At 37.1% G+C, this 21,630-nt stretch overlaps 1 protein-coding gene across 1 annotated transcript in view; it reads right to left on the reverse strand.

Annotated features, from left to right (window-relative positions):
• The window catches only part of UNC13C (unc-13 homolog C), a 1,717,543-nt gene that overhangs the window by 723,172 nt on the left and 972,741 nt on the right, over window positions 1-21,630 (reverse strand). Inside the window, exon 30 of the mRNA XM_081513848.1 lies at window positions 20,998-21,333. The gene's annotated coding sequence lies outside the window, so the exon portion shown is untranslated. The remainder of the gene's footprint in view (window positions 1-20,997; window positions 21,334-21,630) is intronic.

Raw genomic sequence — 21,630 nt, forward strand, 5'->3', positions numbered from 1 at the left:
CCTGGGGCTCTGTTTTCTAGAGAACCCATAATAAAAACACAATTTTGATAAAGATATTATATTTTGATTATAATAGAAAACAAGTCCAATGAATTTATAGAAACTAAAAATATATGCAATATGCAATATATGCAAAAGTACTGAATTGGGTCATTTTACATTTGAGATGGCTATTGAACACCATTATCTTTTAGACTACAAGCAATAAAGTTTCCGATTATATCCTTGTATAAAAGCATGGTCTGAATAATAAAATAAGCTTAATTGAATTCATGACTTTCAGACAACTATACCCAGATAATATGAATTACTGACAAAGTGTAAACTTGGTGGGAGGGCTCAAATATACAGTACTTGAACAAATTCAATGTTTAACACATTTATTTTAAAAGCTAAGTTGAATATATTAGTAATAGAAAATAGAAATATATAGTATCATCAAAAATAAAATTAAAAATGATCATTTAAGGAACTCTTCTACACTGTTGGTGGGAATGTAAATTGGTACAGCCACTATGGAGAATGATCTAGACTTCCCTGGTGGCTCAGACAGTAAAGTGTCTGCCTGCAATGAAGGATACCTGAGTTCGATCCCTGGGTTGGGAAGATCCTCTGGAGAAGGACATGGCAGCCCACTCCAGTACTCTTGCTTGGAAAATACCATGGGCAGAGGAGCCTGGTAGGCTACAGTCCATGGGGTTACAAAGAGTCGGACATGACTGAGTGACTTCACTTTCACTTTTGCTTCACTATGGAGAACAATATGGAGGTTCCTTAAAGAACTAAAAACAGAGCTACAAAATGACCCTGCAATCCCACTCCCAGCCACATATCCAGAGAAAAACATGGTACGAAAGGATACACGCACCACAGTGTTCACTGCAGCACTGTTGACAATAGTCAAGACATGGAAGCCACCTAAATGTTCACTGACAGAGGAATGGATTAAGATGGTGTGATACATATATACAGTGGAATATTACTCAGCCGTTAAAATGAAAATAATCCCATTTGCAGCAACATGGATGGACACAGACAGTGTCATACTGAGTGAAGTAAGTCAGAGAAAGAGAAGTATCTTATGATATCCCTTATATGGTGAATCTAAAAAGAAATAATACAAATGAATTTATTTACAAAATAGAAACAGACTCACAGACTTAGAGAAGGAATTTATGGTTATGTGGGGGGCAGGGGAGGTGAGAAGAAGGGATAGTTAGGGAGTTTGACATTGTTATGTACACACTGCTGTATTTAAAATGGATAACCAGCAAGGACCTACTGTATAGCACATGGAACTCTGCTCAATGTTATGTTGCACCTGGGCGGGAGGGGAGTTTGTGGGAGAATGGATACATATATGTGTATGGCTGAGTTACTCTGCTGTGCACCTGAAACTATCACACTGTTAATCAGATACTCCAATATTAAATACATAGTTTTTAAAAAAGAAAGAGTTCTATGTTGATAACAATTTCTGCCTATTCAAAGTGGAAATGAACAATCAGGAAGGCAAAGGCAATAAGCTATTCTTATTTTTCCTACACAAAAATGCTCAGTAGATCTCTTCTCAATATAACTATGGTCAATTCAATTAGTTTCGACACAGAGAATGTGTTTAAAGTTTTATTACTATCATTACCATTGCCATTACTATTTTACTTTTTCTCAACAATAGACAGTAATTCTCTTCCTCAATTTACCCCTTTTTTACCAAACAAATTAAAAAAATCAAATGTAAAAAAAGTGATCTCATTCTATAATATGACACAGCTCCATCTTACAGTGAATGTAAAATGTATTTTCAAGGTCAATTTTAAACAAAGATAAATCTAAAACCTCAAATTTTGTTTCAGAAATTCAAAGGCATAAGAACTGGTTAGAAATAACAGCAGCAAAGATTAAATCTGAAGATTAAATCAATTAAGTCTTTAATTGATCAAAAAATTCATGTGAACACCTTAAAGAATCTACTTCAATCTCAATTCTATTAACAGGATTACTCTGTCCAGATGACCCAAAGGAAATAGTCCATCATTCTCTGTTTTTTTTTTTTTTTTAATTTTATAAATTTATTTATTTTAGTTGGGGGCTAATTACTTTACAATATTGTAATAGTTTTGTAAGGCTGTTTTTTCAGGACTATATACCAAGCTTTGGGAGTCAATGAGAATTGGGACACTGTCAAAATAGTCCACATATATAGGAAAATTAAGTCTGAGAGATTAAAGATTTGAAAAATATGTCATATGTAAATAGTTGAAGGGATTAGGAATATTTAACACAAAGGAGCAAAGACTCCTGGAGAACTTAACAGCTATAATCAAATTACTCAAGGGCTATTATTAAGAAAAGATACAGACTTACAGACTTTAGGCCATTGTAAGAAAGAAATTTCCAATGATGATGTCCACTCTTATGCAGTGATGACCTCTCTATGATTAGAACTATCCAGATAGAGGTTGGGTAGCCATTTAATTCAGCTGTTATCACTGTGCATTGTGAGTAGAATAGTGAAACAATGTCCTCTAAGGTTCTCTTTAACTCCAAGCGACCTGCTGGAGGATCCTCAAAATATCCTCCTGTAATTTTGAAACTTCGTGAGGTTCACCTCAGCAAATTATTTTTTCAGTTCAGTTCAGTTCAGTCACTCAGTTGTGTCTGACTCTTTGCAACCCTATGAATCGCAGCACGCCAGGCCTCCCTGTCCATCACCAATTCCCGGAGTTTACCCAAACTCATGTCCATCAAGTCGGTGATGCCATCCAGCCATCTCATCTTCTGTTATCCCCTTCTCCTCTTGCCCCCAATCCCTCCCAGCATCAGAGTCTTTTCCAATGAGTCACCTCTTCGCATGAGGTGGCCAAAGTATTGGAGTTTCAGCTTCAACATCAGTCCTTCCAATGAACACCCAGGACTGATCTCCTTTAGAATGGACTGGTTCGATCTCCTTGCAGTCCAAGGGACTCTCAAGAGTCTTCTCCAACACCACAGTTCAAAAGCATCAATTCTTCAGCACTCAGCTTTCTTTACAGTCCAACTCTCACAACCATACATGACTACTGGAAAAACCATAGCCTTGACTAGATGAACCTTTGTTGACAAAGTAATGAATCTGCTTTTTAATATGCTATCTAGGTTGGTCATAACTTTCCTTCCAAGGAGTAAGCATCTTTTAATTTCATGGCTGAAGTCACCATCTGCAGTGATTTTGGAGCCCAGAAAAATAAAGTCTGACACTGTTTCCACTGTTTCCCCATCTATTTGCCATGAAGTGATGGGACCAGATGCCATGATCTTAGTTTTCTGAATGTTGAGCTTTAAGCCAACTTTTTCACTCTCCTCTTTCACTTTCATCAAGAGGCTTTTTAGTTCCTCTTCACTTTCTGCCATAAGGGTGGTGTCATCTGCATATCTGAGGTTATTAATATTTTTTTTTTTAGGTAACGAAAAAAGTTCTACACATCTTCAAAACTCAAGACAACTAGTGAAGTATTTCATAGAATTGAACAAAATATATTTGTTTTTAAAAAATGTCATGGACAACAAGGAAGCATTAATATTCAGGAAGAGAATATGCACAGTGCTGTATAACTAGCAGAACTGAAATTTGTCCCAGGTGGGGAAAGTCATGTCTGAATTTTTAATTAGTTGGAAACATCATAGTTAGGGTGAAGATTTCAAGGGGCAAGGGGACAGCATACGTATTCCTCACCCTCAACAACAGAGAATGACAAAGCCAAGGGCATGTGCATAATCCAAAACCTTTGTATCAACATAAAACCTAGGTCACCAAGACCAGGAGTGGAATCAGATGGATTATGCAATAGAAAGACATCACAAACAGCTATCAGAAATGAGATATGATGCCAAGACTCTGGCCAGGGAGATAAAAACAGGGTCTGGGTAACAGCCAAGAATCATATTCCCTGGATGCCCATTTAGATGAAGCTTTCTGAACAAGAGATTGGAAGTTCATAGCATGAAAAATGAAAAAAATCAATATGAGAGCAAGAAGGATAATTTGTTTTATAAACTGTTGTTCTCAAAGATGTCTCCTATATGAGATTATAAATTTTTGCCTTTTTGGGGGGGGGTGGGGTGAGGTGGGGTTTATATATCCTCTCTTTTATAACATAATGAAAACTGCAAATTTTGTTTTGTTTAATGCTCTCACTGGCAATAGGAAATACTAACAGACCTGTGCCAACCTCTTGATTTGTTTTCCTTTTAATTTCACCAGTCTGTGAAATTTAAAATCTGGAAATAACTGGCTCAGAACATCAATTCGTGTTTGTAATTTGATGTGAGGCACTCAGGGTGATATGTTAAGTTTAGACTAAAAAAGAATCAATTCATCTAGTAAGGGAAGTTAATAACTGCACAAATTATTTGCTATGTCACAACTTTTTTAATTTTAAATATTCAGATTTTTTAAATAACATCAAAATATTATAAAGACTATACAGGGTTCTTCTTGATTTTATTTAGTTTTACTGTGTTTATTAACTACTTTGATGAATGCATGGTGACTAGCGTTATTGTTCTGTGAGTAGTACATGCTCATTTACAGTATCAAGGGAGGAAAAAAAATTAAAGCTAATAGTTTCAGTACTTAAATTTAGCAGACAAACTATTAAACATCATTACCCACATATATTTCTAAATGCGTATAAGAATTTCTTAATACTTCAGTCTCAAATAAAATATATTTATGGCATAAAATTATACTTTGGATCATGCAACTATGACTGATTTCTGCTGGGTACTTATTCCAACCTATGTATCAATTCTTTTGAAGATTAAAATAAATCATGAATATGAACTCTATGCATACTTACACTTATAAAATTTAAGAGGCAGTATGTTAGCCATGAGGCAACAGACCAAAAAAGAAGCATTATTTTTCTGAGCTTGTTTCCAAATCTCATTATGAAGAAAACAAAATGAGATAATGTATGATACACAACTGTTTTTTTTATCACTGAAAGTTATAAATCTTCATATCATGTCACAAAGCTAAAGTAAAATCAAGCATAGTTTAATTGATAATATTCTTAAGCAAATAATTCAAAATACATGCCAAAGTCTTATAGTATTTTACATTGTTACCTTCTGTTCTCACTATGTGTAAATATGCTGTAAAACAGAGTTGCAATTGATAGAATACTAGATAACACATTGCCTACTCTTATTTCTCTCTAATCACCAATATTATAGATGTACATATCAAAAATAAAAAAATTAAAATGACATACAACATTCATATGAGCATAAAAATACCATTTCTGCAAGAGCTAATTTAGAAGCCCCAAAATAATGTGTCATTTTCTTATACTAATGTGTTCCAAATTAAGAAAGCAGCATGTTAAGTATAAATCTTAATTTATGAACTGCCTTTGGGAATGAAATAAATTCTGGATGACTAAGTTACTTTAAAAATAACTTTGAACTTATTATTTTAAGAAATATTGAAGAAAACTTTCATACCAGCTCACCACCTGTACTTTCAGCCTGATAATGCAAGTGCCATCCAAAAAAAGCCACTTTATCATATAACATTTATATTAAATCATTTCATTTTTCACATAATTTTCCTACTAGTCTTCTGCCAAAATATGAGGAAGAAATAGGATCTTTTCTCTAAATAATGTTTCCCCAGCAGACTGCCATTGCCAGCAGCAGTAGATTAATAATAGATGCTCAGTGACTCTTGGAGTCTTACTGGTTTTAGCCAGCACAAAGCCTGGGGTTAACACAAAGGTCACTTGGGGTTTTTCTGTTCAAAAGACTTACAAAAATATTTTACTAGATCTCCCTTCCAAGAAATTTAAAAAATATATTGTCTTCTTTTAGATTTATGAAAATTCCTGGGAGTTTATGTTTGCAAATCTGACTTCAAGCTTTTTCTCCCAATATTAAATCAGTTTAGAGAAGCCCTTCCATCTCCTGCATGTTATTTTCATGCTGCCTGGTGCCAGTCCAAATAGGGAAACCAATAGTCATCCTTAGTTTCTACAAAATTCACTCACTCAGTTTTTTGTGTATCTAGCAAATTCTGCTAAACATGTGAGATATCAGAAATATTTATATCACAGAAACACAAACAACATTTATCAGGCAGTCTCTTTTTCTCAAACACCTTCTCCTTCCTTAATCTTGTCTTCTTTCTCCTTCTTCTTCTTACCAATTCCCAACTTAAAAAAAAATGTATAATCTGGGCTCCAGCCTCCTACTTTACTATTCTTCCTCCATTCTAGCTTCCTTTTCCCCTCTTCTATGTTATTTCCCCATCTTTTTTGTCCCTCAGGGGAGTAAAATAGAAATAGCTCGATTTTTCAATGCAAATTAGTTCAAATTCCTCTTAACAATACCACCTATTACAGTGACTATAAAAGCACCATGAAAGTAATTCTTTTTGAATTCAAGTGTTTCTTAGTTTCAAGGCTCCCATCTAAAATTCAAAATTACTTGGAATAATGAAACTTTAAGCTGTTATGATTCAAATACCCCCTGCTAAATGACCTCAGTGGGAAATAAATTCTCTGTAGATGACTTCAGGCAAGTAGTTCCTACCAAAAAATGAACATCTCAGAGAGTCAGAGGCATAAGCCAGTGGGAGGCACAGCATTTAAACAGAAATCAAGGTTCAGGAGCCCCGGATGTGCCTGCATGTGTGTGCATCTGAATCAGATTTTACTGTTCCATGTGCAAGCCTGGGCTGTAGGGAAAATTAGTTACTAAGACTGTCCTTTAAAGTTCCAATGAGCTCTTCAGCAATTTACTCAGATATATAAATACTACCTAAAAATGTCTTAAAGAAGAACCATCCCTATATTAGTACATGTATATGCCTGGCTTTGACTGTGTGAACAATCTAAACCACAATTTCATTTAATCTCCATGCCACTCAGCAAGCTAAATACTAAAACTCTCTTTTTTTAAATGTGTAAATTAAGTAACTTAACCAAGTTCACAGACTGCTGAAATTCAAGCTAATTTATAACATCAGTGATTTCACGGAATCATTAGTAACTGTAAAAATTGTTAAATAAGTATAAACAGACAAACCAAAAGTGTCCACCATAAAATTTTAATTGTGTTTGAACAAATGAAGAGCTTCACAAAATGCTATGGACTGAATGCTTATAGCCCAAATTTCATATGTTGAAATCCTAACCCCAAAGGTGGTGGTGTTAGGAGGTGGGATCTTTTATATGTGATTAGGACTTGAGGGGAGAGCCCTCATAAATGGAATTAGTGCCCTTAGAAAAGGGACCCCAGAGAGATCCCTTGTTCTTATGCCAGGTAGGACACAACAAAAAGACGGCTATCTATGAACCAGAAAGCTAGCCATCATCAGACACTGAATCAGCCAAGACTTTGATTTTGGACTCCCCAGCTTCTAGAAGAGAAATAAATTTCTATTGTTTATAAGCCACAGAGTCTATGGTATTTTGTTACAGGAGCTCAAATGAACTAAAATGACTGACTTCATGAATTCATTAGTTACATGTTCTAAACTCATCATAAAGCAAAGATTTTATGAAATTATTTCAGTATAAGGATTCTGCCCAATAAAGGAATGATGGTGCTGCCTATGTCAGTTGAATCTGCTCCATTTCAAATATGTCTCATTAACAGTATCTAAAAGATCTCCTTGAATTCAGGACTTTATGGGAAATAAAAATACTTATTAATAGAGCTTCACAACCTCAGGGATGGACTCACATACAGTTTACTGACAGTTATATTAAACATAAATGTATACAGCACACAATTAATAGTTACAACTACTTATACTGAGTTTTTCATCTTCATACCAGTGCTTGGCATATAGCAGGCATTTAATAAATCTCATGGATGATTAAAACACTAAATGCATGATGAAATAACATGCTATGGTATTAAAAACCAATTCTGTATTGAGACTCTGTTGAAGGCTGCATGTAAAGAGTGAGAGTCATGCCTGACTTGCAGCTCTGTTCTACCTTCTCTTTTTTTAGGATTCCAGTCATGTAGTTGTGCGCTTTTTACCTATTTGCTTCATTTTTCCATATTGCTCTAAACTGAACATTCTGTCAGTTTTTATATGATGAATCAGTTTTTATATGATCAGTCTAGAGAGCTTTCTATGAAATTTCTTAAACTTGTTTATGTATCACTCTTGCTACTTTATCACCTGGATGCACACCTGAATCATGCAAGTCAATATGATCTTGAGAAAGTCAAACACCAATGTGGTGACAAGCACTCTATTCTTGGCTAAATTCTTGCAAGGTTCAGCTCAAGGTCATGTCCCTAGGTTAATGAGTCCAGCTCCCTTGAAATGCCTTCCTGAGAAAGCTCAATGCTCCAAAAGAATTTGCTGGTAGTTTCAGTCAAGTCCTCACTACGAGCTTCTTATCTTCTTTTTCTTAGAGAATTTACTAGACAATTCACTATTATAAATCTTCTCTCTATTCTTTTGAGACAGATCTTCTACAACCCAGGAATGTCTTTCTCAAGGACCTGGGAGCCATCTCTTTGAAATATGATCATCGAAACAGATAAGGTCCCTGTCTTCTAATTTCTGTGCAGGGTAGGAGCCTACTTCTTTAGGTGCCAGTTAGCAAACACAGCTAGCCTAACCACATTGCCCAATCCAACCCCCTTACATTCCATTAGCAAACTCCAGGATTTTAAAAGCCTCTCACATTTTGTTTCAGCAAAGATAGTTCAGTTTATACTGAAGTCTCTCCACTGCTGCAGTAGCCTGAATAAAATTTGCTTTGGCATCTTTAAAACACATCCAGCTCTGTTTCTCTTTTATCATAGCCAATGTCCTTCTCTCATATACAATCTTGCTTCCTATTTCACTCATAAAATTTATATTAACAGTGGTAATCAGCCCCAGCTTTCTGATTTATAATCAACATACTGGTGCACACTAAGGCACACTTTGGGCCTTGCTTCTCCTAATTTCAGAGGTGGCATCTTCCCAGTTCAAGGCTGACACATTTACATATGCTCTCTGGCACTTACTCAGTTTTCTCTCAGCTGGGAACTAACTTTATCAAGTTCCCTCTTTTATATATTACCTCTCCTTTAAACTGGCTTCTTCTCCTTCTTTACTCATCAGTATATGTAGGGTCTTTCATTCTGAAAAGATTTTAAACTCTCCCTGATCCTATGGTCTCCTGTTTTCACTGTATTTCTTCTCTTCTTATCCATGATTCTTCAGTGAGTCATCTCTACTTTTCAACTCCCATTTTTTAATATCCACCCCTTTATCATTTCACTGACATAGAGCTTCTCAATAAATATCATGGAATTGCTCTCACTAATTACTAAAAGCCTTGTAAATGCCAATCTCAAGGGAAAATTTTCAGGCCCCATTTATTGGGTCTCTGTATTGCATTTAAATATGCAGAACATTAATACATTCATGACATATTTCATTTACTTCCTTGACTCTGTGAAGTTATACACTTTGCCTTCACTCTCATTCTCTTTCAAGGACTCTTCTTTCTCCACAAACATGTAACATATAACCTTTAAACTTCTAACTTCAGTTTAGTTCTCATCCATTGATCCCTCTGTGAACAATATCACTAGTCTCATAGTTCTGTCACTTACTGTAAAAAAAACAAATAAATAAAATGCAAGCAGATAAACCCCACCAAAAGAATTAAAGAGAAAGAGTCCTTAAAAAGTCAATTATATTTACCAAATAACTGACCTCATATATTATTCAGAAATAGAAATATTAAAATAGCAACAAAAAATTCAACTGAGAAACATCTTAACAGCATGTGACATCAAAGTCAGTGACAGCTAAATCTTTGATCATTCTAGTTATGAGAAAGATTTTAGTTATTTAGCAGGTTTTAATTTAAAATAACATATATAAGCATATTGATGGTTCTGGTATTCAGAATTATTTTTAGTTTTGAGCTATAGAAGCCCAACTGATATTGGTTTAATCAATATATCAGCTCACATAATTTTTTAAAAGTTAAAGATCAGATGTTGCTGAGTTCAGGTTGTCAAAGTGTGCCATGTTTCTTTCTCAGATTACTTTCCCTATGTGATAGGGACAGGTAATTAAATAGTAAATATCTCTAGGGGATTGTAAGTAAAGAGAAAAGTATAGGAGACCCCTGTAAGTTGATGATTCCTCAAGTAAGCAGGTTTGCTCAACCACAAAACTGTGCAGGCTTGCTTAGCAACAAAACCATGCAACAGAAGCATCAGACATGCCCCCAAACAATAAAACAATGGTGACATGAGACCCACATCCTACCCAGTGAGCTCGGTAAGTTAATGATCTCTAGGGCATGCTCTCTTCACACATACAAAGCAATAATTTATGGAAAGGTGACATTTCAGAGTGAAAGACCCTCATTGTATTTAGACCTGAAATAATTTTTCCATAGTGTCATGATAGTCCTGGCTTGACCATGTAGGGACAAGAAAACCCCTCTCCTGATGGAGGAAGAGCTGGTGATGAAGCATGATGTCCACTTAAGAATGAGGAAGAAGGCGGTCTTTTCTCCCTCTTCACTTTTCTTTTGATTATAAAACTGTAGCCCACTAAGTACTCAAGACATGGCATCCTTTCACCCCTCTCCTGTAGGATGCCTCACAAGCATCCTAGTCTAATATTACTTCTTATCTATCACTTGGCCTTTCACCGAATTCTTTTTTGTGTGCTAAGACATAAAGAACCAGAGCTCTTCAGAGCCCCTTGAAATACCACCTAGTGGTTTCATATGCATAAACTTCATTTCAGGATGAATATCCTCAACTGGTAATCAAGATATGGTCAACTCAAGTTGATATCTTACCAGCTAAGCATCTATACCTGATAAGAGTACAGTTCTCTCAATATATTCGACAGAAGTTTCAAGAAGGATTCTCAACAACCTGGTTCATGTCATAAATCCACTCAGGATCATTTGCTATGACCAAGAGTCACAAGTTATGAGTCACAATCTCAGTCAAGGTCTGAGAAAATTGTTTGCATGGATTAAGGATAGTGGAGAATAGTTTCCCCAGAGGTAAATTAGGGTGGTGTGTTACCAGAAAACTGATATCTAGACAGCCTTTTTCTTTATCTTCTCAACAATAGAAATTATTCACATTTTTTAAAGGATAAACCAAAATTCAGAGGGATTAAATTCAGTCACATAATAACAAGCAGGATTGGACTTTAATTTCTATTTTTCATTCTAAAGTCAATATTCTTTCCACATTCCAATGCTTCCAATTCTCCTGCTCAACAGGAATAAGAAACTACATTTTCAATGAAAGAAAGTACTTTACTGAAAGCTTCAATTAATGAAAATGCAAATATACAGTTCTCAATTCTCATGTTCTCACTTATGATCAGATTATTACAATGTACATCAAAATAGAAAGAGGAACTAAGATAGTCACAGTCACTATCTTAAAGAACAGCTTTATACTCTCATCCTGGCTTTTATATATATATATATATATATATATATATCTTATATATATATATATATATATATATATACACATACATATATCTTTTATATATATATACCTTCCTCAAATGGTTCTAAAATTGTTTTTATGCACTTCATGCCATAAACTATAGGTAAAAAGCAGCAGCATCCTCTGTGCAAAGCTTGATGTCATAACATCACCATGGCAACAATATCTCTGCAATGTGGAGATGCAATTCTTTCCTGAAAATTAATCAGCTGCAGTGACAATCATAGTTACTATCTCAGGCAAGTAGTATAGACCCACCTAAGACCCCTGAGAATCTTCCAGTGTCTGTATCCATTAAATAAGACCACAAGATTTTATTAAGAAAATAACTGTCTAAAATCAAAATCCTAAACCTTCTATTCCTAAAGCATCTCATAGGACATACTCATTTATCACATGTACTCTAAACTTCTTAAAAATTGCATTTAAAAGATGATATTTCCACATATTGGCTCCCAGATACTTTAATTTTTAACTGATTCCTTTAAAGGTTATTAGTTGCCTAAAGATTTATGCTTAACAAAAATGTTTTGAGAAAAAGGATGTGAAATAAGAAATTAGAAAAATCCATCCAAATTCTATTTTGAAAATGTAAAAATGCCTATTTTTCAGCCAAACCTGTGGCTGGAGCTCTCAGGATGCAGTTAAAAGGAATAAGAGTTTTATCGAGAGATGAAAAAGTGTAGTGGAAAAAACACAACTCTGGAGTGAAATAACTGCTGTTTAAATCCTAGAGATATTATAGTGGTTTAATATATAAAATCGCTAGTAAAATTTTCCACATAAAGTTAGAGGAAGAAAATGATAATACTGTGTCAACAGATAAGCTAAACCATGCAATAAAATCTAACATCTACTCAGTAAAAATAAATTCTAGAGGAGAACTTACTCAAACCTGATTTTAAAAAAACATACTTGGAAAAATCTACACTAAGCATTACAATAATAATTTTGAAAAAATTTAGTTAAAATCAAGAATGAGACAAGAATGCTGGAAAATTCGCTGGTTTGAAAAGTAAGTCTCCCAAGAAAATAATCAATGAATGAATCAATGAATGGCATAATGTGTGATAATTTTCTAGAAAAATTATAACACTTGAGTGAAGTACTGGGCTTTTTCGATGACTCAACAGGTGAAGAAGAGCAGTGCAGGAGACACAGGAGATGTCGGCTTGATACCTCAGTCAGGAAGATCCCCTGGAGAAGGACATGGCAACCCACCCCAGATTCTTGCCTGGAAAATCCCATGGACAGAGAAGCCCAGTGGGCTAGAGTCCATAGGGTTGCAAAGAGTTGGACATGACTGAACAACGAACACTTCCTCTTTTAGTGAAGTACTAAAGAAGACATATAATGTGTAAACATATTCTGCTTATAGACAGGAAGGTAATATTTACAGATATTTATCCTTTCCAAACTGATCTATAAATTTATGTAATTCCTATCAAAATCCTAACAAGGTATTTTCATAGAAAATAAGCTAATTTAAAATGTTTTATAAAACAGCAAAAAACAAAAACAGAAAAATATTCCTAAAACCGATGATTAAAGAAAACATTACCCAACAAAATAGCAAGATTACAGATCTGATAGTAATTCATTGATATAAATGTTATACATTGATTTAAAAAAAAGTAAAGTAGATCAATAGAACACAATCTATAACTCAGAATTTGACCAACACTCATAAAAAATGTGATTTCTAACAAAGATGGTGTTGCAAATCAGTAGGGAAAGGGTAAACTATTCAGTAAATGGTGCTGGGGGAACATTCCATATAAAAAAGGGACTCTGGATCCCTACCTCACACTACACATAAAAACCAATTCCAACTGTATTCAAACATGTAAATACAAAAGCAAAACATTCTAACTTTCAGAAGATACTGTCATCTCCCTCTCCTGCTGTCTCCGAGTGGCATCTGTATGCTAGTTTGGTACTGCCTGGCATCTCTTTGGAAAAGGGCAGCTAAAACTACTCCAGCATTCACTTGGCCAATAAAAAGCCCATGTGTGGAGTCAAGACTGAGAATGAGGATCAAGCTAATTTTAAGTGGCAGGGCAGACACTACAGTGCAGTTTAAAATCAAAATCTTTAGACCACTTAATAAACTAATGAAAACATATTGTGAACAACAGAACTTTTCAATAAGGCAGATCAGCTCCTGATTTGGTGGGCAGCCAATCAATAAAACAGACACACCTGCAGAGCTGGAAATGGAGAATGAAGATGTTGTTAGTGTGTTCTAGCAGCAGATAGAGGTGTCTAGTAAACAGAGAAAGTACTTGCTACTTTTCTCTACCTGTACTCACAAGTAAGGCAATGTATTCTAAATGAAAAAAAAAGAAAACAAACCTGATTTGGTTTCAACACATTCTGACTGTTATGGTAGGTTTCTTTAGTCTTTTATTTCCCCATTCTTGATTCAATTTACTTGTACATAAATAAGTGATGTAAGCAAGCAGGTATATTGCTATTTTATTTTCCAAATAGACAATGAAATGCAAAGCTGGAAATGAAAGGGGTTACTCAGCTCTCATAAATTCTGATATGACCTTTACTCCTTTAAGCTTTTGTAATTAGTCCCTTGCAAATAAACTATTTTAATTTGAGTGAGACATTTATTTTCTGGGACTCTGATTCATACGCCTATTTTCGCAAGCTTGGCACCAAATCAGAATGCTTGGTGGCAAAATCATACGACTGTCCACAGTTGGTGTGATCTGTTCTGACTGAGGTCTGAATCTGAATTCTGAATCCTCAGAGAAGAGACCAAAATTAAATACAAGGCCCTAAGTGTGTTGCTAGGAATTAGGAAGAGAAATAATGGAGTGAGTCTGAGGGAACCACAGTTCTACACATCGGAACATCGTCACACAAAAACTATACGTAATCCATAGATAACAGAATGGAAGCAAGCATATTAAATACCTATTTATTCAGGTAATAAATTTCTTTCTTACAGAAACTTGAAATTTTATACAAATATGTTTTTAATCTGCTTGTATATGAAGACATTTGTTAACAGGAATTTGTTTGTGGAGTAAAGTATAAAATCTTATTGCTTATATATTTTAATATAAAAATATGAAAACTAACCAAAAATTTGAAAAAAATAAAATGATGCTGTATTTCTCTGGTCTAAAGGCCCCTTTAACTTCAAGCATTAAAGTTATTAGCTCTGCAATTACAAGGTCACAAGCAAGGATGTCAGACCCAGGAAGTTTTATTTCCGAATGGCTTGTAAAGTTCAAGATCCTTAAGCATGCTGATCACATCTGGGAGGATTTGTTTTGCTGTGTTATTTTTCTTTGCTGTCAGATCATTAGCAGTATTTAAATTGTATTTTTTAAGCCCTCTGCTCTTCTCCAGTCTGTGTGTGTGTGTGTGTGTTTTTGTTTCTAACATAAATGACAGAAGACATTTCACAACCCAGCTCTAACTACTTTCCCAGTGTCACCTCCTATTTATCCACCTAACAGCCCTTCCCCTGCCTCTCCCTACTACGGGTACAGCCATACCTCAGTACTTCTATCTCAGGCCATGTCACTCATCCTTTCTTATCTGTGCAGTACCTCATGTCTCTTTGTCTGGAAAGCCCTCCTCCTCTTTTTCACTGAACCCTTTCTAGCAGCTGCCCCTTGATGTTTTCTTCCCACTCTTTTTCACAAGGAATTGACTTCAGGTCAGTTCAGTTCAGTCACTCAGTCGTGTCCAACTCTTTGTGACCCCATGGACCACAGCATGCCAGGATTCCCTGTCCATCACCAACTCCCAGGGCTTGCTCAAACTCATGTCCATCAAGTTGGTGATGCCATCCAACCATCTCATCCTCTGTCATCACCTTTCCTCCTGCCTTCAATCCTTCCCAGCATCAGGGTCTTTTCCAATGAGTCAGTTCTTCACATCACGTGGCCAAAGTATTGGAATTTCAGCATCAGTCCTTCCAATGAATATTCAGGACTGATTTCCTTTAGGATTGACTGGTTTGATCTCCTTGCAGTCCAAGGGACTCTCAAGAGTCCCTTGAAGCTAAAGGCAAAGGAATTGTCTTAGGGCTTTGGTATACGCAGGGACCAGAAACTCCTTCCTTCTTCCCTACATCATCCTGGGCAGGTGTTGTCAACTCTGCCCTGAGATATTATTTATATTGGCTCCTAAGTCAACTTGCCATGCGTGTTGTGAGAATCAACCATAAGCCAGGTACCCTGCTAAGCTCTGGCAATATCAAGATTGCCAGGGAGGCAGAGTAAACAGGGTGGGAGACAACAGGCATCTGGCGAAGATACAAAGGCCTATCCTGGAGGCACGTGTCAAAGGCTATGAGTACACAGATGTTGCCATCAAAGGCCATGCCACATGGGCAGGAAAGAGTTAAAGACCTTTCCTGCTGGTTGCGGTCTGTACCCTATCACTGCAAAGTCACATTCATACAGTTTCTGTTCATTTGGGAGAGAAGACAAAAAAAGGTATCTTAGAGCAAGTATAATATTTTCTGGTGGACACCAATCTTTCTGCATCCCTTTTCAGAACACACAAGAGCCCCTGTGGCTATAACAAATTTCGGACGACAGAGCTCATGACACCAGGTCTCTCTCCTTCTTAGCACGTGGTATAGCTGAAATTTTGAATTTTTTAAAACTTGATTGTTTGATGATTTTCTATAATGCTGAACTGTTACAGCCACAAAGCTAGATCTATGCTTATTTTTCCCATCTTCGTATCTTCAATGCCTACCATAATGTCTGCCCCATTAAAATGCTCAACAGATATGTCTCAAAGAAGAGTCAATAAGTAATACTATTATCAGCTCAAAAGCTACATAAATTTAGATATACTGTCTCATGTAATTCTTATAATAATTCAATTTTAAATAATAGGTAATTCAGTCTTTGACAGCTGGCAAATGGCAGGTTAAGATTTAAATTCAGATGGGAGGGAGGTTCAAGAGGAAGGGGATATGTGTATACCTGTAACTGATTCATGCTGATGCTTGGCAGAAAACAACAAAATTCTGTGAAGCAATTATCCTTCAAGTAAAAAATTAATAAATTTTTAAAAATATATTTAAATTTGAGTTTGTCTGACCTTGTTGCAACCACACTCTTAGTTCTACCATAAGAGGATAAGATTCATGTCCTTAATGAAAAAAGGAGAGATGGTTGGTGCAGCAAGTTTCCAGAAACAGCAGGAGCTGGAAGCAACAGACAGAATGAAGAGTCATTTTTAGAAAGTCCATCTGATACCACATGCAGAAAAGCTGAATTCCTGCCACCTCCTATTCTACAATGATGAAACCACTTAAATATGCAAAATAAGAAAACCATTCAGTCAATTATGGTACATCTATATGACAGAATACTATTTAATCATTAAAAGTCATGTTTTACAATAATATGGAAAAGTGTTCAAGATAAATCATTAGGTAGAAAAGATAGATTATAAAATAGGCTGTATGCTGCTGCTGCTGCTAAGTCACTTCAGTTGTGTCTGACTCTGTGCGACCCCATAGACAGCAGCCCACCAGGCTCCCCCGTCCCTGGGATTCTCCAGGCAAGAACACTGGAGTGGGTTGCCATTTCCTTCTCCAATGCATGAAAGTGGAAAGGGAAAGTGAAATCACTCAGTCATGTCCGACTCATAGCGACCCCATGGACTGCAGCCCACCAGGCTCCTCAGTCCATGGGATTCTCCAGGCAAGAGTATCGGAGTGGGGTGCCATTGCCTTCTCCGAATAGGCTGTATACTATGACTCAATTTTATTAAAGTATAGCATATAAAGTATAGCATATAGCATATGTTTTAACAGATGGTACACACAAACACACATACACACACATTTTAGAACAATACACATCAAATGCCAAAGTGTTATGAGTAAAACTACAAACTATTTTAATTTTGTCTATTTTTTATTTTTCCATAGTTTCTATAATGATCAAACACTTGCAATTCAAATACAATTTATGATAAATATATAGATAAAAGAAACTAAGCCAAAATGTTAATTGTGATTTTTCTGTGTATGGTAAAATAATTATTTTACTTATAACCTTCCTGTATTTAAAAAATTAAAGCAACAAAAAAGGTTTATAAGACTGAAACAAATCCCCCCTCAATACGCTTTGACGATGCTCAGGATGCAAATACAACTCCTCTCTGTTCCCTCTCACTCCTTTCTGTGTAATTCCACTGCCCACATTGATGTTCTCAGCAACTTCTATAACATATGTTCACAGTTGCATTACTTTTGGAGCTCCAATCATTTGTCTAACATGTTTATATATCTCAATAACATGGACCCTAAAAATAAACAGTTTGCCTCCAGAACATTACTAACACCCCAGAGTCTCTGAGGAGGTACTAGGTTTATTTTCACAGCCAATTTTTGTCTTTTGACTGCCCTGGGTCCTGGCTTCATTCCCAGATCAGGTCTTGGCTCCTGCTAGGAGTCAATCAACTACTGAAAATGCAAAGACTTAGAAACCAAAAGACGAGAAAAGAGCTTGAAGAGACAGCCCGCCAACAGGCTGTATCTGGTTGGGGAGGCAGAACAGAGGCTCCTGCCAACCATCAAAGGGATTCCAGGGCAGGCCTCAGAGCACCTGGGACAAGCTACAGAAGGTTATGGGCAGAAATGCTCTGAACCTGAATCCTGACTATAACCTAACAGCAATTTTTCTCATTTGATATGTTCCAGGAAGTCCTAGCTTTAGTGATAACTCCTGCCATCATTGGGTAATAAAAGTCCTTTCTGCCTTGTTAACTGCCCCGGTAGAATGTGAGTTGGCCTAGTTACCTAAAAGTTTGTATACAGGGTAGAGGTAACCCTGAGATATTCATAGGTTCCTAAGAAGAACTAAAGAGCCTCTTGATGAAAGTGAAAGAGGAGAGGGAAAAAGTTGGCTTAAAGCTCAACGTTCAGAAAACTAAGATCATGGCATCTGGTCCCATCACTTCATGGGAAACAGATGGGGAAACAGTGGAAATAGTGTCAGACTTTATTTTTGGGGGCTCCAAAATCACTGCAGATGGTGATTGCAGCCATGAAATTAAAAGACGCTTACTCCTTGGAAGGAAGGTTATGACCAACCTAGACAGCATATTAAAAAGCAGAGACATTACTTTGCCAACAAAGGTCTGTCTAGTCGAGGCTTTGGTTTTTCCAGTGGTCATGTATGGATGTGAGAGTTGGACGGTGAAGAAAGCTGAGCGCCACAGAATTGATGCTTTTGAACTGTGGTGTTGGAGAAGACTCTTGAGAGTCCCTTGGACTGCAAGGAGATCCAACCAGTCCATCCTAAAGGAGATCAGTCCTGGGTGTCCATTGGAAGGACTGATGTTGAAGCTGAAACTCCAATACTTTGGCCACCTCATGCGAAGAGTTGACTCATTGGAAAAGACCTTAATGCTGGGAAGGATTGGGGGCAGGAGGAGAAGGGGACGACAGAGGATGAGATGGTTGGATGGCATCACTGACTCAATGGACATGGGTTTGGGTAAACTCCGGGAGTTGGTGATGGACAGGGAGGCCTGGTGTGCTGTGATTCATGGGGTTGCAAAGAATCGGACACAACTGAGCGATTGAACTGAACTGAATAAGATAACAGGACGGTCCTCAACACTCCTACACACTCTGAAAACCAGGCCTTTTAGAAAGCCCAAGAGCTTCTCTAAGATAAGAGGGTTGCCCCAGGGTCAGCTTTCTTATGTTCACAGATACAGAGTATTAAGCAATAAAAGAACAAGAGGCGCGTTTGGCAAATACCATATAGATGTAGTTGTCATTTAGTTGCCAAGTCATGTCAGACTCTTTGGTGACCCCATGGACTGTGGCCTGCCAGGCTCTTCTGTTCATGGAATTTTCCAGGCAAGAATACTGGAGTGGGTTGCTGTTTCCTTCTGCAGGGGATCTTCCTGACCCAGGGATAGAACCCATGTCTCCTGCATTGGCAGGCAGGTTCTTCACCACTGAGCCACCAGGGAATCCCTGTATAGGTGTGGGGTATTGAACTATAAAGGACAGAGAACCAGCCTGTCCCAGGAATTGGAGGCCGTGGTTTCAGGTACAGATTCCCCACAACCCCTATCTATTAAGTGCAGGAGGGAGGAAAACCTTTCCCAGCAGAGTTACTGGGTTAATATAAGCATTTTGTTTCAAGAAGAGTTTTCCCTTTCAGAAGTATCCTTCATTTTGATGTATCGATATTACTAACTCTAAATTTAGCCTAGGCCAAATATTTAAGTTTAATATTACTCCCCCTCGCTTGCTGGAAACGTTCTATGTATTTAAAAGTAAGAAATCCACAGGGAATTCTTGTGATGTTACAACTGTTTAGTGTCTTGACTGTAATAGCAAATACATGAACTGACACAGATGATAAAATGTATAAAACTTAATGCTGCTACTGCTGCTAAGTCGCTTCAGTCGTGTCTGACTCTGTGCGACCCCATAGACGGCAGCCCACCAGGCTCCGCCGTCCCTGGGATTCTCCAGGCAAGGACACTGGAGTGGGTTGCCATTTCCTTCTCCAGTGCATGAAAGGGAAAAGTGAAAGTGAAGTCGCTCAGTCATGTCCGACTCGTAGCGACCCCATGGACTGCAGCCTACCAGGCTCTTCCGTCCATGGGATTTTCCAGGCAAGAATACTGGAGTGGGGTGCCATTGCCTTCTCCATAGAACTTAATACACACTTACATACCAACAATTCCAAGTAAAATTGGGGAAATCAGAATATGATCTTTGGACTGTATATACGTCAATATCCTGGTAGTGATACTATGCTATAGTTTTGCAAAATGTTATCATTGGGAGAAACTAGGCAAAATGTATAAGACATACCTTTACATTATTTCTTAAAACTGTATGTGAATCTGCAATGACCTCACATTACAAATAATCTTTAAAAATAAAAATAAATCAAGCAAACAATCTGCTAAATAAAATATATTCCATCACTCCAAACTGACTTTGAAAAAATGTACACCTTACCTACCAGAATTCCAGGTTCAAATTTCAAGTCCTCTCATTTGTGGACTTTTACACAGGTGTGTGGCTGCCCCGGGACCCCCACGGATCCCCAGGGTACCCATTCCAGGTCACCCCTCTTCTCACCTTCTTACCAGTACTGCACAAGAGGTCTGAAATGCACATTTGTGGCCAGCCTTCTAGAGGATCCCATAATTCTGTTCACACCTCTCCTCAAGTAGGACCTCTTGGCCACCTCAAGCAGGCTTGGAAAGCAGGCTCAGAGTCCTACGAATGGGAAATTCTGGGGTTCTACCTGTTTGGAGCTAGTCTTTGGGGTGGAGTAGGGGTGCTGCAGGCTCTAGATGGAGACATCTCCTTGGCCGTACTAATTTTTCACACCTTGCCAAGAAACATAGTCAGAAAGGGCAGGGGGCTGCTCCCAGGGCATTGGCCTCTCTTGTCAAAGTTTAAGCGCATGCTAATCATTATCACCATTTATAAATAAGAAAATTGAGACTTACAGGAATTATGCCTCTTGTAGCTGAAAATTGCCACTTTTTCAGAAGTTGCCAGCTAGATTTGTCGGACTACAGAGACTTGTTGAAAATCTGAGTGTGACGTCCATTTTACTGTCTTTAAGGCGTCCCCCAAGGGCCTTCTTATCCTTTCACAGCTGTTGTAGTCATGAGCCAGATATATACGTCACCTTTCTCAGGACTCCTGTCATTCATTTAATGGGACAATTATTGAAATTGAATTCAACTGGCGTTCATTGAGCACCTACACCATAGTCCTTCAGATGCTGTCACTATTCACAGGGCTAGTTCATTAATCTTGATTAATTCAAGGTGCCAAGGCTGCAACATTAAAAATAGACGTTAGACTTAAATAAATGTTATGCTGTCACCAATATAAAGACTAATGGTTTAGCGGGCATTTGTAAGACACTTTGAAGCAGTTTTCTCTTTTTTTTTATTATTTCCACAAATTTGTCTCTAATTCCTAAAGAATAAACATGATGATACAAAACACATGTCCTCCTTTCCCCACATAGGCAGACAGAAAAGGGACAAAGAGGAAGGTTACCAGTGGAAAGAAAGAGAAGTAGAGAAAAATAACAGCAAGTTTAAGAGTTTGAAATGCTTTCTAATTTG

The sequence above is a fragment of the Giraffa tippelskirchi genome, chromosome 7 (genome assembly GCF_054371585.1).
Source record: "Giraffa tippelskirchi isolate mGirTip1 chromosome 7, T2T-mGirTip1v1.2.pri, whole genome shotgun sequence".
In the NCBI taxonomy this organism is placed as follows: Eukaryota; Metazoa; Chordata; class Mammalia; order Artiodactyla; family Giraffidae; genus Giraffa; species Giraffa tippelskirchi.